The following is a 17,901-nucleotide window of genomic DNA, read 5'->3' as shown; positions in this document are numbered from 1 at the left end:
CATGCATGAAAACAAGCACCTCCTGTATGAGTGTAGGCAGTGAATACTTGCAAGCATCTTTCAAGCAGTGCATGCATGCAAGCAAGAATCTCTTGTATGAGTGCGAGCAGTGCATGCATGCAAGCAAGCAACTCTTGTATGAGTGCAAGCAGTGCTACTCTGACTTTGTAATGATGCTGAAAAATTAATTATCGAACTGTAGAAATTGAAAATTGGTCCATACTTTTCGTCACATAACTGAGTGGTGTAAAGCATCACTTGCTCATGCAGTTTTATTGCACTTTCTAAAAGCAGGAAGGAGTGCAGTGGGGGAAGGAGATGGGAAGAGAAGAAAATCTAACATCGTAACATGAGAAAAAGATTAAAGACTTTAAGATTGGAGTGGTTTGGTATGTTAAGTTTGGAGTTAAAGGGGCGTTCGATCAGCCCTCTTCATCCATTGGTCTGTTATTGTGTCATTCACATTTTTCTTCTGTCCACTACAGCATACAGCATGTGACAGTGGGTCAATACTTTTCCAACATTGCTAACATCACGGTGAGTGAAGTTATTCTACTCTTTCACAAGGAGCACATCCTCATACAAAGTAGTTCCTTTAAGTGTCAGGAACTACTATGACAATGTGTGCCTTTTGAGACCAAAACATTATTTAGGAAGTAGCTATTGTTTTCCAGGTATACGAGAGTCAGGCAGCTTCTTCAACAATAAAGTTTTTATAAAAACCATGACTAAAGTAAACAAGCCTTGACAAAGCCAAAGGACCAGAGACCAATGCCAGACCGATTGGCTTTGCCAATCCTTGAATATATTACACGTCTATATGCCGGGCTACGGAACAACATTCAGCAAAATGGGCTGTACAAGCAATAACTTGAAGTTTGTGGAGCATCAGGAAGTGAGAGTCGGTTTTAAGAGAGGGGTGACATGATAATAGCCTGAGGCACAGTTATTTTTCATAGTTTTCCAGTGAAAGGGGAATTTAAGGAGTTTGCTCATTTGGTAAATGAGCTATAACTTTTAGATAAGGCATTTTTGCCTGCATTTACAAGTTTTTGCGTTGGTCACCTAGTGATAAATACTTTAGGAGTGTCCCAAGTGTGCAAAAAGGTAGGATGATCAACAGGGCCGGCTTTAGGGCAGCGCGACCGGTGTGGTCGCACTGGGCGCTGACCTGGAGAGGGTAAATGACTTTGTTTATTTTTGATGATTTTATGATGGTTGTAATGAGTTCTTATTTTATATCTTTGATGGTCAAATCGGCCGAAATAAAGATTAAAGAAAAATGACTTTTTGGGGGAGGAGGGGTATGGTGCTGTGTTAGCAATAACGTAAGATTTAAAAACACCTGCTGCAGAGTTGCTTGTGGTACCTCTTTCATGCAGCAATACAAATTTCAAGATAACTCTTGTGATTAATGTTCCTGCTAGTGCGAGAGATCAGAGTTCTGTCTAGTGGCAGGCTTCACTCAGCGTATAGTGGATTAGTGAAGCCAGCCTTTACTAGTACTAGGGCTTAAAACAAAATAAATGTATGTAGGAGAGGGGCTATGGAGAGATGAGGGTCACTTTTGCTGGGTGGCAGCAAGAGAATCAGAGGAGGAGGTCATTGGGGTTGTGGGGGGCGCTAAAAAAAATTGTTGCACAGGGCACCACCAGTGCTAAAGCCGGCCTGCTGATCATATTTCACAAAACAAAAGCTGGAACATTTCACAAACATAGGAGTAGGACTACAATCTCACACCAACAGAGGGTCATAGAATAACAAGACAATGCTCATCAACAAAGAAAACACAAACAAAAAGGCATTAAGGGGAATACATTAAATGCAACTTTTAAACGGTCTATCATCTGTGTACATTAAATAGGCTACTGAAAAGGCTGGTAAACACTCTTGCAGTGCAACAGATAAACGCGTGCCTCCCTCTGTGTACACTAGACCCCTTTAAACACTGGGGCATTTGCTGTATTTAGTTACATCTGCCAGGACAGATGAGGGGGAAACTGGACTGTCTCTGCAAATCCGGGATGCTTCGTCACTGTACAGAGAGGGATCTAAGTTTTTTGTTTTTTACAGAATTGGCTTATTGTGGGGAGATGTGCTGTGGGTTTCGGAGAAATCTTTTCTCCACTTACACTCTGGGCCTCCTTCTCAGTACCACAGTACTTTGGGGGTAAGAACAGAGTGTCCTGGTAAACAATACTGAGCTGTTGTGTACTGATGCAATTCTAGTCAGAGTTTCTCTCTCACTTTGTAATGCACGGAAGGGGCGTGTCATTTTCTTTGATGAATGGTATATAAATGTGGCCCTGGTGTTTGCACGTGCTCTGAACACACATCGATAGGCACCACAGTCACCATGCTTTAATCCTAATGTCGAAAGCTACCCTGTTGGAAAGGTACCTCCCTGTAACACGTGCTACATTGTCTCTGCACACTCTATACTCATGCCCTGGTCAAGTGTTTTTGTTGCTGCTATGATTAGTTTTGCTCATTCACAACAATTTAATAAATAATTTATTTAGTGGAGTGGTGTGGCTCACTGGTTAGAGCCGAGGCTGCAGACCCAGAAGCAGAAGTCGGCCCGGGACCAGGGTTCGATTCCCGACACGGCAGGGTCGTGGACCAGGGTCAGCGGACTCGATAATTCTCGCCTCGGTGCCTACTCTAACCAGGGGTCCCACTCGGCAACTCTGGGCATTAGCTTGCCTAATCTCCACAACGGCCCCATCAATGCCGGGTATGCCTGGCTCCACCTTGGGGATTCCCAGCTGGGACCATCCCACAGGGAAAGCCAGGATGGGTTCCCCAGCGGTATACAGCGCCAGGACGCCGACAGGCAACAGCGCGCTTTACAAGTAAAACATTACATTACATTTTTACATACCCACATCTTTAAACAGAGGGTAGGGACCATTTTGAGCAAATCCTAAATATATTCGTCCCACAGTTTGGATGGCTGTTATTACCAAGCTATAGCCTATTCGCAACTGCTCCTACCAGTTATATTTAAGAGAAATAAGGTACAAAAATGTGAAGTGATTTGACCGAGATCACACAGATTGATCGACACAGCACTGGGAAGTTGCTTTGAAATAGAGGTTTTATCCACATCACTGAATGTTCGTGTTTAATGAAGCTATGTTTTGCCAACCATGGATTTATTCAAAGAGTCATGGCGAAATATGATTGAGGAGTAATTGTTTAGTTATAATTTCCTTTCCAATTGCAGAACCGTTTATAAGGGACCACAATAGCGTTACAATTTGTAGCATGTATGTTTCTTGCATTGGCCCGGTGAATGATGAGCGACCACTGCGCCTTCATCGTCCGGGTCGCCCCCACGCTCCTCGTGTCTCCTGCTCCTGCTCCTGTGCCTTACCTGCCTCCTGCTGCCTGTGCCTGCCTGCTCACCTACGCCGTTTGCCTACGCCGTCTGCTCCCTCATCCAGCGCCCCAGCCGCCGCAGGGCCGCCCGCCAAGCCCGCACTCGTTTTTTCCCGCCGCTGCCTGCCTGCGGCCCCGCCCCCCCGCCAGCCGATTGGCTCCCATGCTCCCGCCTCCCAGCGGACCCTCCCTCCAGGCTCCCTTCTTATGACGCCCCCAGAGCGACCGCGCAGCGGACGCGCGCAGCGGGAGCGCCGACTGAGCGCTGAAGGTGCGCCAAAGGTAAGCCCGTCTGCGCCCGTCTGCACCTGGACCGCGCCCAGTGCCAGGACCCCTGGCCCCCGTCGACACCAGCCCACCCGCCGGACCTACGACTCCACCGACCTCTACGCACTCAATGCCGGGAGAATCCCGGGCTGCTATCGAGCCACCCCGAGACGCACCCATGGATCCTTCTGCTGCCACTCCTGCATGTTCACCTGCAACCGGACCTGCACTACACCAGCACCGACCAAGCCGAGCACCAGCAACAACCACCTCAAGTGCATCCTGCTCAACACCCACTCCATCCACAGACACGCCGTCGAGCTCTGGAACCTGTGCGACACCACAGCCCCAGACGTCGCCTTCCTCACGGAAACCTGGATGAACGCCTCCTCAGCGCCCGACATCGCCATCGCCATCCCGGACGGCTACAAGATCATCCGGAGGGACCGCGTCAACCAGACAGGAGGAGGCATCCCCATCATCCACAGGAACTCCATCCGCATCACGACCAACACCGACGACACCCTCGCACCCACCGAACACCTGCATTTCCAGATTCACATCAACCCCAAGACCACCCTCAGAGGCACCCTCATCTACAGACCCCCGGGACCACGCACACAATTCAGCGAAGACATCGCCGACTTCATCAGGCCGCATGCCCTCCCCTCCGCTGACTACATCCTCCTCGGGGACCTCAACTTCCACCTGGAGAACAACAACGACCGCAACACCACCACCCTGCTGGACAACCTCGCCAACCTCGGACTCAAGCAGCTAGTGACCACCCCCACTCACTACGCCGGACACACACTCGACCCCGTCTTCTCATCCAGCAAGGACATCGCCTTCAGCCACGCCACCGAACTCCACTGGACGGACCACAGCTGCGTCCACTTCAGCTTCAGAAGGACCACGATCCACCACCAGCAACAGGTTGCACACAGAAGCTGGAACAAGATCACAGCCGGCCAGCTCGCGACTTCCCTGAGCATGAACCCTCCCACCAGCGCAACGAACCCAAGCCAGGCGGCCACCAACCTCGCGAAGTGGATCAGCAACTGCGCAGACGACCTCGCCCCTCTGAAGACCCCGCCTAGCAGACCCGGCAGCAAGAAAGCCCCATGGTTCACCGACGAACTCAAGAGCTCCAAGAAGAACTGCCGAGCCCTCGAGAAAGCCTGGCGCAGAGACCGAACACCGAACAACATGACTGCCCTCAAGCTCGCCACCCGAAAACACCACCAACTGATCCACGCCACCAAGAAAACTGCATTCAAGGAACGACTGGACAACAACGCCCACAACAGCAAGGAACTCTTCCACATCGTTAAAGAGCTCTCCAACCCCAACGCCGGAAACAACGACATCACCCCTTCACAAGACCTCTGCAACTCCCTCGCCTCCTACTTCCACAACAAGATCGCGGACATACACAACAGCTTCAGCACTCAACCGACGCACGCCACGACTGAACCACCGCCCCCCACCACCCCCCTCCGCGCCTGGACCCCGATCAGCACCGAAGACACCATCCGCACGATGAACTCCATCCACTCCGGATCTCCGACTGACCCCTGCCCTCACCACGTCTTCAACAAGGCCGACGCTGTCATCGCACCCCACCTGCAGGACATCATCAACACCTCCTTCGACACTGCTACCTTCCCGGAGAGCTGGAAGCACGCCGAACTCAGCGCTCTACTAAAGAAGCCATCAGCCGACCCCACCGACCTCAAGAACTACCGCCCCATCTCGCTGCTCCTGTTTCCTGCAAAAGTCATCGAGAAGACCGTCAACAAGCAGCTGGCCGCCTTCCTCGAGACGAACGGATCCCTCGACCTCTCGGAGTCTGGCTTCCGGGCCAACCACAGCACCAAGACCGCCCTGATCGCAGCCACCGATGACATCCGAGCCCTGCTCGACAACGGAGAAACAGCGGCCCTCATCCTCCTAGACCTCTCCGCGGCCTTCGACACTGTCTGCCACCGCACCCTAGTGCAGCGCCTCAGCAACGTCGGAATCCAGGAGAAGGCACTGGAATGGATCACCTCGTTCCTCCCCTGAAGGACACAGAGAGTCCGCCTCCCCCGTTCAGATCAGAAGCCACCGAAGTCATCTGCGGCGTTCCTCAAGGCTCCTCGCTCAGCCCAACCCTCTTCAACGTCTACATGAGCCCCCTCGCAGCCATCGCACGCCAACACAACCTCAACATCATCTCCTACGCCGACGACACCCAGCTGATCCTCTCCCTCACCAACGACCCCGCCACCGCCAGAGCCAACCTACACGAAGGGATGACAGACGTAGCCAAGTGGATGATGAACAGCCGCCTGAAACTGAACTCAGACAAGACGGAAGTCCTCATCCTGGGATCTTCACCCTCCGCCTGGGACGACTCCTGGTGGCCCCCCGCCCTGGGCAGCGCACCCAAACCAACAGACCACGCATGCAACCTGGGCTTCATCCTGGACTCCTCCCTCTTCTTGACCAGACAAGTCAACGCCGTCTCCTCGTCGTGCTTCAACATCCTACGCATGCTACGTAAGATCTTCCGGTGGATCCCCACCAAGACCAGGAAGACGGTCACCCAGGACCTCGTCACCAGCCGTTTGGACTACGGCAACTCCCTCTACGCCGGAACCACCGCCAAACTCCAGAAGAGACTCCAGCGGATTCAGAATGCCTCAGCACGACTCATCTGGACATCCCCCGTCGCAGCCACATCTCCGGACACCTGAGAGATCTGCACTGGCTCCCGGTCAACAAGAGAATCACCTTCCGTCTCCTCACCCACGCACACAAAGCCCTACACAACCAAGGCCCAGGATACCTCAACAGCCGCCTCAACTTCTACGCTCCCACACGCCAACTTCGATCGACCGGCCACGCCCTCTCCGCCGACCCCCGCATCCGAAGAGCCACCACAGGAGGAAGGTCCTTCTCCTACCTGGCCGCCAAGACTTGGAACTCCCTCCCGACCCACCTCCGCCTGACCCAGGAACACCTTGCCTTCAGGAAGCAGCTCAAGACCTGGCTGTTCGAGCAGTAGCGGACCCCCCCTCCCCTAGCGCCTTGAGACCCTCCGGGTGAGTAGTGCGCTATATAAATGCTTTGATTGATTGATTGATTGATTGAAAACAGTAGTGTACAGCCACAAGTTTTAATTACCCCTAATCTCTACATTCATACATTTACTCATGCGAACATCATTTTGTGAGAATCCATTCCCATGTCGGAATTAGTCTAGAAAAGTAGTTTAGTGCTTGTAAATAATACTATTTGCATGTGTACCTGAGAGTTGAACGCACAACCAGCTTTGACAATCCGGATAGCCTAGCTAAAACTATTCGCATAGCAGCACAAGAAAACGTTTTCCCATGACCGTATGTCTCTATGGGTGGAGGTGGGAGGGACATGCCCCGGAGTGATGGGGACATACCGGGAGGAGGGACGGGAGGCTGCAGTGGTGACAGGGGCAGCGGCTCCTGACTAAAACATGAAGTGTGGCTGTTGTGACAGAAAGTCGCCACATCACGTCTAACATGAAGAGCTGCATTTTTACGGCTGGTCTGGCAATATGGAATTCACGAAAACAACAACTTAAAGGCATGCAGGAGACCTCATTTTGGGAAAGGGTCATCTGCTGGTCGGGGGCTTGTGCCACACAGCAGCTGGTAGCCCGGCACTGCTTTCCCGACAAAGGGTGTGAAGGCTGGCTTTATATGCCCGGCTGTAGCGTACGCGTCGCTACTCATCCCCGAGCCAATACTCCATGGTGGGCGTTAACTTCAGAGAGAAGGTGGGACATGCAGGTACTGTTAGCCATTTGCAGGCTACCATTTTTTCATGGCACACACATGAGCCAATCCTAAGTAAAGGAGGAGTCAGACACCAAAAAGCGCATACAACAGATCGCCTGACAGCGCAAAGACCCAACCCCCAAAAGAGGCAAGAGCAAGGGAACCAGCCCTGAAGGAGACAAGGCAAAGACAAACGGCCAAGGCCAACAAGCATTTACAATGCAACGGTCTCGCCTTTGCAAAAGTTAGAGCTATTGGCATTGAAAAGGACAACATTTTTATTTATGTGTTGGTTTTGAAAACAGATAAATAAATGGCGTTGTCATTTATAATGCCAATCTCTTGCAAATGCGAGACCTAGTAGTAGAGTGAGTAATAGTGAGTAGTAGAGTGCGTAGTAGAGGAGTAGAGAGTGTGTAGTAGAGTAGTAGAGTAGTAGAGTGAGTACTAGAGAGTGATTGAGTAGTCTAGAGAGCGAAGGAGAGGCGGGGGGAAGAGAAAAAGGATTGGACAGGAGAATGGTGGGCGAGTGGGGAGACCATTGTCCAAAGTGTATGACTGAAGCATGGTGTGCGAGGGCACTGCCTTTTACAGAGAGCACAATTGGGCACTACATTTGTATCAATTATGCAGCTTTACTGCTAACCCTGCGTGACACATAAATGATAAGACGTGGAAATAGTTTTTCTGTGCATATCTTTCATGATGAAATTCACAGACGTTTTCCAGGAGTAAGCCTGTCAGAGCTTCCTTCATTCTGGAAGTTTGGAAATCTGCAGCTTTGAAAGGCTGTAAATCTCTGGGTGCAACATTCCTCATTTTGCTTAAGACTGAGGCCCTTGTGGTACTTGAATGCCAAAAGTGGGTCTGTGTCTTAGGAAGCTGGAAATCACCCACAATCTTTAAACCCTGAACAGATCACTGAACATGCTTGTAACTTCAAACACAAAACACACGGGTATTACCTCGGACATACAGAGTCCCTGAGGTACATGCACACATGCTGATGCACTTGGAATGATCCAGGTCAGATACACATAAAGCAGCAAAGAAAATCAAGCAAACAGCACCAAGACAACGCACAGTCACGAATGTGCACAAAAATGTAAACACAAATACAGAGCACCCACACACAAAAAGAGCTGCACAGACACTGCCACATACAAACCCAGAAATCGACTTTACTCTTACATAAATTCACACAGAAACCCCATGAATGCAGCCTTCCATCCAGGCACACATGCATATACTGAGGCCAATATAGCAAGTACACAAAAGCACAATTTCACTGTACACTTCTACAAATGCACACATACGGGTTCACACTTACAAAGTGACAAAAATATACACTTCCAGAGATACACACACCATAGAGATGCACATATACATATTCACACAAACGCACAGATAAAGGAGAGCACACCTATTTTTTGTTTTATAGCACTGGAGTGTAACTTTTACCCACATCAAAGCACCAGAGACCCTACACACTACAATCTACCAAAGGTACCAGCAAGCTTGAGAAAAGGGTGGTAGCAAACACAATGTATCTAGACTGTGCATCAGAACGTAGGTGTGCCACAGTGTGAACCAATATCACCCGTACTCTGCTGCACTACAGTTGTGCATTGCTTCATGTTCAGGGAAATAAGGACAGATATACACAAACCACACTAGTGCACACACAAATGAACTGATGTATACAGACATATGACGTACTTGTGCACACACACACAACACGCCTGCATAAACTAACACATAAAACACGTAGGTGCACATACACACCAACCAATGGTACATTGTCACTGACATGTAAACAAACTTGCAAACACATAAGAAACAATATTAGATCCAGATACAACTCCACCCTCAAACTTGCAAAATAAACTCGTACAGAGATCTTAACCGAACAGCTGGGGCCCATGGAACATGCCTGATGAGTGGGTGGGAAGGCCGGCATTCCAATACCTGGTTATATATACATATATGGAAATGCTTGTTTCGTGAGCGCTTTTAGTGCCTCTATGGGTTATGGGTCATCTAGTGATTCCGGACTCCTCGTGATGAACTGACCTGCGGACGTGTGTTATTGTCTGCCTGCCTGGGGGGTGGGGGGCTTCCCGCGGAGCTGCAGGCCACCTGGGGAACAATAAGTAGGCGAGTCCGCGGCTTCTGAGGCCGCAGAGCATAAACAGGCCAGAGCGGCAGAGGCTCTTGCTGGGGTGAGAGCAGTCACTTTTACCCACATCAGAGCACTAGAGACCTTACACACTACAATCTACCAAAGGTACCAGCAACTTGAGACAAGCTGTTAGACCTGACATCATTGGCTTGAGTCTCTCCTCCATTTTTTCTGTTTGCCTCCACTGTTTTTCCGATGTTTTGCTGGTATATGCTTTGGGCGCGGTGTCACTGCTGATCAGTGCCACAGCGCAAATGCTCCCTATGTTAAATTGATGTATCTATTGTATCCATGTTTGGCTTATTTGGTTTACTGTCAGTCCCTAGTCTAGTGCACCAAGAGTGCCGGGGCTTGTAAATACAAATGCCGCTCGTGGGCTTGAGGCACGTGTTGTGCCACCCACAGGAGCGGCCTCGTACAGGAATGTCTACGGGTCGGTCATTGCGAGACCCACGTGCAGCCTAGTGCTGTCACGCAGGCTGCGCAAGTATACCTACTTGCCAGCCCCTCCAACCTTCCCTTGACTTCATGTTAGTCACCCCTATAGTAGGCCCCCGGGCAGGGTGCATTGTAAGTGTAAGGTAGGACACGCCTGACCAAGTTGGCATGTCCTGATAGTGAACAACCGCCATCTTCGTTCTTCACTATTGCGAGGTAGCCTGCTCTCCATTAGTTAGAATGGGTCGCCGGGATTATTAACGCTATGGTTTTTGGACTCTGGGTTTGAAAATAGCACTTTTAGAAAGTGTCTATTTTCTTGTCTAACTATATCTGGTTTCTGCTGATCTTGCGTGTGTGTGACAGGAGCTGGGTGGCTCCACAAGTCTGGATGAGTCAGTGTGGGATGAGTGGGACATTTACGTTGAGAGTAGGGGGAGAGTAGTTGTTGATAGCCTGCCTTGCCTGATACAATGCCGGCTCCACCTCCTGCCAAGCGGCTGATGGCTCTGTGCCTGCCATGGACGATCCTAGCCCCACCTCCTGCCAGGAGGCCGATAGCTCTGCTCCTGCCAGTGTCAAGGCTGGCTCCACCTCCTGCTGGGCGTCTGAGGACCCAGCCCTGCTCAGTGAATAGGCCAGGTGCTTCTGCCTGGCTCCACCCACCCCAGACCCAGGATGTTGGGAAATCCCCGGCATGGACAAAGGGATCAAAGACGAATAGGGGTATAAGAGAAGGACCCCTGAACCAAGAATTTAGATCACTTCTGACAAGGAACCCTGTAACCAAGGACAAGAGGCCTGCTGATCTGAGGACTTGCCTACCCCTTCTGCCAGTGTGCTGTTGTTGGGGGAATCCTGCAGTGCTTCTTTATTTTTGCCAAGGAACCAGGAGAGAGGAACTGTGTGTGTACTCTCACGCTTGCTAAGAAAATCTCCAAGGACTGGAAGAGTGCCAGTCTCCTGCTAAAGTCACTGGGCTAAAGGACTTCATCTGCTTAAAGTGCTATTTGCTGGAGCCTGTGAATCCAGCACCTCTGAAAGAGCCAGCAATCTCGACGCCGACGGACGTCGCTGAATCCAGCTCGACGTAGTGGGTAACGGCCCCAGTGTCCCGCTTCCTCGACGACCGGCCGCCGGGCCCGACCGACGCCAGCAGCAACGCCAGTGAGTGGGAGTACGGCTCTAGCTCCAGAGGACCTCGTGTCTGCACCTCTGCTGATCGCATCAACCGCGTGCCCTTCGACGCCGTGAGCGCTGCTCACTCTGTGCAACTACATCATCGACGACGCCTGCTGAGGCCTGATCGACACCGAAGACGCGACGCCGGATTACCCGACGCCGCTGATCATCGTGTGCTTCATTTTCCTAAAGGTACTGTGTTGTTGGGGGTCCGTATGACTCCAGGCCCGACGTAGCGCTCCTCGCGGTCGACGCCGAACCTTTGGATTAACTTTGCCTCGACGTCGTGTAGCTCCCGTGTGAGTTACCCTGTTGCTAAGAACTGTGTTTCCAAGAAGAAGATTTGCTTGATACTAAAGACTTTTGTGCTAAAGAAGAAACTACCTTTGAACTATCCTTTTTTTCTTCCCGAACGTATTTATTCCGATTGTGTACAGTTTTGTCGTTATTTGGTCTTGTGCTAAGCCTTATATAAAAATACCTATTTTTTATAATACTACTGTGTCGTGTCCATTTGTAGCGTATTCACTGGGTTACTGTATGTGGTCATAATTGCTTAACACACAGCCTCTGAGATAAGCCTGTCTGCTCTGCCAAGCTACCAAGGAGGTGAGCAGGGGTTATCGAAGGGTGTGATCCCCTTGCCCTGACTAGAAAAGGTGTGTCCCTATTTGTCAGAAGTGCATACCTCTGCCAACTAGAGACAGCCGGTTCTAACACAAGCATTTACAAGTGGGGCCAGAGACAAGGACAGCGGGAGGGGGGGGTGGGAACGGGCACACGGACAGGGGGAGGGGGGCGGGAACGGGCACAATCAAAAGGCAGAAGGCAAGAAAAAAAAACAAAGCACTCACCTGGACTTCTTCCGGCGGCGGTCGGCCTGGAGGAATGACCAAAAAAAAAACTTTGAAGAAAAAAAAAATAAACAACCGCCCACCGCCGCATGACGTTGTAAAAGGGGCAGAATGAGAAAAAATCACTGGAACGCCCATGAATCTGCTCCGAGAATTACGGACAGATCTCTCTTCCAATGGCTAGCCTCCATTTATGGAGCTAGCCAATGGAAGAGAGAGGCGGGTGAAAGGCCCTTACTGAAAATCAAAAGATTTCGCCTGCGCGAACACTGCTGCGCAGTGGACGCCGTGCGAAACCTAAAAAGGAGGCAAACCACAGAGACCCCAAGCCCAAAGGCAAACCCCCAGAGGGGCCAAAGCAACGAGGCCCCCCAAAATAACCAGCACAAGGTAGACCAGACCAGCAGAAGCACTCAGAGGGCACAAAAAGTCCAGAGGGGTGCCCACCCCGAAAAAAAGCCACCAAACATAGGAAATGCCCTCAACGACCTCACCAGAGGGCTGAGGGGAAGCAAGGAGAGACCTAACAGGCTTCCCCCGAAGCAGGAGACAAAGGGTGACATGGCCAACCACAGGACCAACCCTAACACATCTGGGGAGGCCCAGAGCAGACCAGCCCAAATAAAAGAGGACTGGGCCAGCCGACAGAGCCAAGGCACCAACCCACAGGACCAACTAAGGGTAGGCCCACACAGAGCAAACCAGGAAGGTAGGGCGCAGCAACCAAGAGCAAGCTTCCCCCCAACCTGACAGACCCGGCCATCAGAGAGCCTAGAGGACACTGCCACTGAAAACCCCCAGGGGAGGACCAGGCCCCATGGCAGGAACAAGTTTTAAGTGGGCCATGTTTTACATCTCAACAGTTTCCTATAAAGATGTCCAACATTGGTGCGGTGACCGAGTGGTAAACCCTGATGAATCTGCCAAAAATTTGTCGGGCAGTGAAACATGTCGGTGACAGGTAGTGGTATGCGACAGTAAGCTCCCAGCCTTTTTATTTCACCAGTACACACCAGAGTTAATAATAAAGTTGTATTATTGGTGTGTCTGGTGATTTTACTTCACTCTTCTTTGTTTGTCACACTATGGAGCTATTTCCCTAGCTCCTTGGGCAGCACTTTTCTGCACGCACCTTTTGCTTTTGACACTATTTTCTTCTTGGAAAAGGAATGGCAACCGATGATGAGAAAGGGGCATAGAATTGGTAAACATCAGCCAAGATCCCCGAGGGTTGTTCGCCCGTGAGGTGCCTTCCTCTCCACCACACATTTTTTCATTTGCTTTATCATGTTCTAAGTGTGGTTGCATGGACTGTCTCAGTGGGCAGACATCATTGGACACGTCAAGTTAAACCTTGCCCGGAATCTCCCCTTTTTAAATGACAAACAGTAGTTTGTTGTGGACAGGAAGGCATTAGAGTTTATACACCTTAACCTAAATAGATAGGGGGTGGGTCTGGAATTAAATAGTGTGGTATCCAGACAAATCTTGTACTCATGTCTATTAGACGTATGCTAACCATTGTCCAAGGTACAGGGATCTTTTGATATTGAATTCGATTGAGTGGAGTGCGATCCCAGTGGTACCTTTCTCTTCCCTCTTGGCTCCTGTGTGGTTTTCCGTGTAATGTACGGCCGCTCAGCCGTGAGAGCTTGTTTTTAAATTTTTGGGATTTTCCGTTTGTTTAATATGAGTAGTTTTCTAGGCCATTCTCTTTGGTTTTTCCATCATAAATAGCTAGTGTGGACCACCAGTGTGGGTGCAATTAGCTTTGATAACCGTTTGGTCTTCTCTGATAAATAGAGCATTACAGATGGATAAGAACTGTCTGGCTTTTACGGATGACCAGATAGCAGCGATTCTATCAGGCCCGTCATTATTCCCAGGTGCCCCCTTGCGAGGTGCCACCTCAGCCAGGGAGGAATGGGAGAAGTTGTCTACATTAAAAAAGAAACAAGTGAGAGTGGCACCACATGGTGCGTTAATGACTGAGTACTACACAGCAGAGTAGCGCCTCCGAGTCTTTTGGTTAGGATTGAGCCACGTATATTCTTGGATGATAGCAAGTTCCGCCTTGATTGGAGTTTCATCGGCAACAAGTGCACCAGGGATTGGCTCATCTTAATAATCAGTACTGCTCAACGACTGAGCGAGGAACTCCTAAAAGAGATCCTTGATTTGGAAGAGAGTATAGCCAAAGACACTACTCTAGTGGACAGTAAGGAGCACCTTCAGAAAATTCAGGACGATCTTACAGACTATAAGAATTATATGGTCAACCAGAAAATAAATGGGTCGACCAGAAATTTGGAAAGGTACACGCATGAATGGGCATTCCCTTACGTGAAAGAGGAATATTATCAACAAGCACCAGAGCAGCTCAGTGCAGGCACCCGGCAGAGAGGTAGGGGAGGTAGACAACAGCCCAGACGTACACCTAATAACTGGACGTTTGAAAATACATCAAGCGAGGAAGAAGAAGAACCCCAACCAAATAATAGGGTGAGGTTTAATCAACAGAACTGCCAGAACGAAGACCTGGGTACTCTGTTACGTTCTTTTTTAGGACAGGGTCAGAGAACCAACAACAACAGGGGAAGGGGGACCCCAGGAAGAGGCAGAGGGAGAGGCAATCCAACACCCCAATGGCAGACTTACTCACCCAGAGTGAGCCGCAGCCGGGGCCGCACAGAGAACTAAATGAGAGTATTGTTGTGAACCTATCAGATCACAACTTAACACCTAGCGAGGAGAGAGTTCTCAATAAGGGATTGGGATTCGTCCAGACGCCAAAACATGATGCATTCAAGTGCCGCATCGAATTTCATGAAACAATGCGTAAGATCAAACTAAATAAATCCTTCACGAAAAAAGAAAAAGACACTGATCAATTTAGAGGTACCAACTTGAGAAAACCCTCTACATTCTGTCCTCCCGCTGCTGCAGTAGGTCCAGAAGTGGTAGTGTTTGAGGAGAAAGTTCTCCATGACATCGATATGTTTGAAAAATCCCAGGAACATTGTACACACACCAATATGACCACAAGTGAGTGGGAGGCAATAAAAGGATTGGAGCAGAACTCAGCGTTGACTATCAAGTCAGCGGATAAAGGGGGCGCGGTCGTGGTTCTGAACACACAGGATTATGACGCAGAGATACAACGCCTGCTTAGTGTACGTGTCAACTATAGACCCCTTAACAGGGATCCAACCGAGGGCTTGCTGAAAACCATTCGTGAAATGGTTAATAAAGCCAAGATCAACAAATGGATCTCAGTTAAAGAAGCGGAGTTCCTTGTGAATGATACCCCCAGGACTCCGGCGTTTTATATCTTACCAAAGATACACAAACCTACTCACCCACCGCCCGGCAGGCCCATAGTGTCGGGGATACAGTCAGTACTGGAGCCTCTCTCCCCAATACGCAGATTATTTTCTCTGCGAATCGGTGGTGAGCCAGCAGTCCTTTCAAGGACACCACCGATGTTCTTAACATCTTGGAGACTGTCCCATATGATCCAGGTACACAGTTTCTCGTGACAATTGATATCGAGTCCCTGTATACGAGTATCCCCCAGGACGTCACGCTGGTGGCAGCAGCGCGTGCCCTGGGAGATCTCGAGTGGTTTTATGACACCCCTCAATCATTTGTTATGGAATGTGTTGATTTGGCCCTTACCCGAAACTATTTTCTGTATAAAGACCAACTCTACTTGCAAACCTCTGGTACTTCAATGGGGGCCACTATGTCCCCCAGTCTGGCATGTATATACGTAGGCCAATTTGAGGAGCACATCGTCTATCCAGATACCAATCCCTTCCAGGGGCAGATTGGCCTCTGGAAGAGATATATAGACGAGGTGCTCTGTATATGGTGAGGCTCCGAGGAATCCTTGCTAGAGTTTTTAACCTGGTTGAACTCACAGGATCAGAGCCTCAAATTTACCTGGTCATATAGCCATACCAACGCTATATATTTGGACCTAGAAATAGAGTCAGGCGCAGAGGGAGGCCTAAGTACCCGGGTCCATCAAAAACTCACTGACAAAAATTCCCTCCACCTGTATAATTCATACCATCCCAGAGCCCTCCGTGATAATCTTCCGGTGGGTCAATTTCTGAGATACCGAAGGAATTGCTCAACTACAGGTACGTTCTTGGAACAGTCTGTTGACCTGAGCAAAAAACTGGAACAGCGCAGTTACCCTCGAAAGGTGGTGAGAAATGCCAGGAAGAGGGCACTTAATACACCCTGGAGTGTCCTTCTTGAGCACACCAACAAAGAAAGAAAGAATTGTCTACCAGTAGTGATGACATTTGATCCAATGGCCACTAAGATTAGACAGTCTATTGGAAAACATTGGAATTTACTATCCAACAAAGAGTTTTCAATGCCACCACCAAGGTTTGCCTTTAAACGGTCGGGTAATCTAAAGGACAGGCTTGTCCATACCCGTGACCGAGTGCCCCTGAGAAATGACTCTCCAACTGTTCCCAACGGGCACTACCCGTGTGGGGTGTGTTCTGTGTGCCCACTAACTAAAAAATGCAATAGTGTGATGTTGACAACAGGAAAGGAATGGTTTTTAAACCATTTCAGCAACTGTAATACCGCTAATGTGGTTTATAGATTACTGTGCAGTTGTGGTCTCCAATATATTGGACTGACCACAAGAAAAATAAAGGTTTGCATACAAGAACACCTCAGTACGATTAAGGCAGGTAAACTTACCACTAAACTGGTCCAGCACTGTCACCAGGAGAAACATAGCTTTACGTGGACTGTGCTGGAAACAGTGAAGGGCTATCCGAACAATATTGAGGCAGTACTACTAAACAAGGAAGCTAGATGGATTTTTAGAGAACGTAGTGACACACAGGGCTTGAACGAGATTATTGAGTGGAACAGAGTTAAATAACACACTATGACACACTCTTTCTGGTTTTTTCAAGTTCTCTCCCAGACTGGATACAGAGTTTTTTGGACCGGTGCTCCTGCTGTTCACTCCGAGTGGAGATATGTTGGGTCTGTAACTGAGTCATTGTTCTATGACCTAATACGGGGAAATGACACTGAAAATTAAAACTATGCCCTCGTTGGTCCCGGTCGCTCATTGAATATGGATGGCTAATCATCCTGCTATCCTGAAATAAGGTTGTTGTGTTGGGTCTATAATTTAATCACCGTCATCTGATCCAATACGGGGAAATGACACTGGAAATAAGAATAAATAAACAAGCAGGCCCTCTGTGACATGGAGTGTTGGCAAATTATGTATGGCCTATCGCCTTGTCTTTGTTTGAGACTGAGTCAATAAAGTTTTTACAAAAGATTCAATAAATGAAAGGTTTTGAAAAAAAGATAAATCAACCTGTTCAGTATAATATGCTCGGCCCCTTTCGCAATGTCCTGTGCCATCTATCTAGACGGGGTGGAATTGATTAATGTGAAGGGGTCCGTTCTGTTTTGTGGGCGCTAAAATTAGAGAAACACCACGAATGGCGGCCGGGATATCGATATCCCATGCGCCCATGAATTCGGCAGTAATAACTAAAGAATAAATCCATTGCCATGGGTGGTTTGCATTTTTAATAAAAAGTGAACACTGTCAGAACTAAGTATGGGCGGAAAATCCGTTCCGCTCGCAGATTTTCGGTAAATTCGCAATCCGCGAGATTCGCGAATTTCCCGCAAAATCCGCAAATCCGCGAGCAGCGGATTTTATGGCTTGCTTGCACTGTTCGCATGAGTTCGCGGCTTCCCAGTTCAACTTCGCGCCCCGCGAATAAGC

Source organism: Lissotriton vulgaris, unplaced genomic scaffold, assembly GCF_964263255.1.
Source record: "Lissotriton vulgaris unplaced genomic scaffold, aLisVul1.2 SCAFFOLD_378, whole genome shotgun sequence".
NCBI classification, from domain to species: Eukaryota; Metazoa; Chordata; class Amphibia; order Caudata; family Salamandridae; genus Lissotriton; species Lissotriton vulgaris.
Note: the sequence above shows the minus strand (reverse complement) of the source record.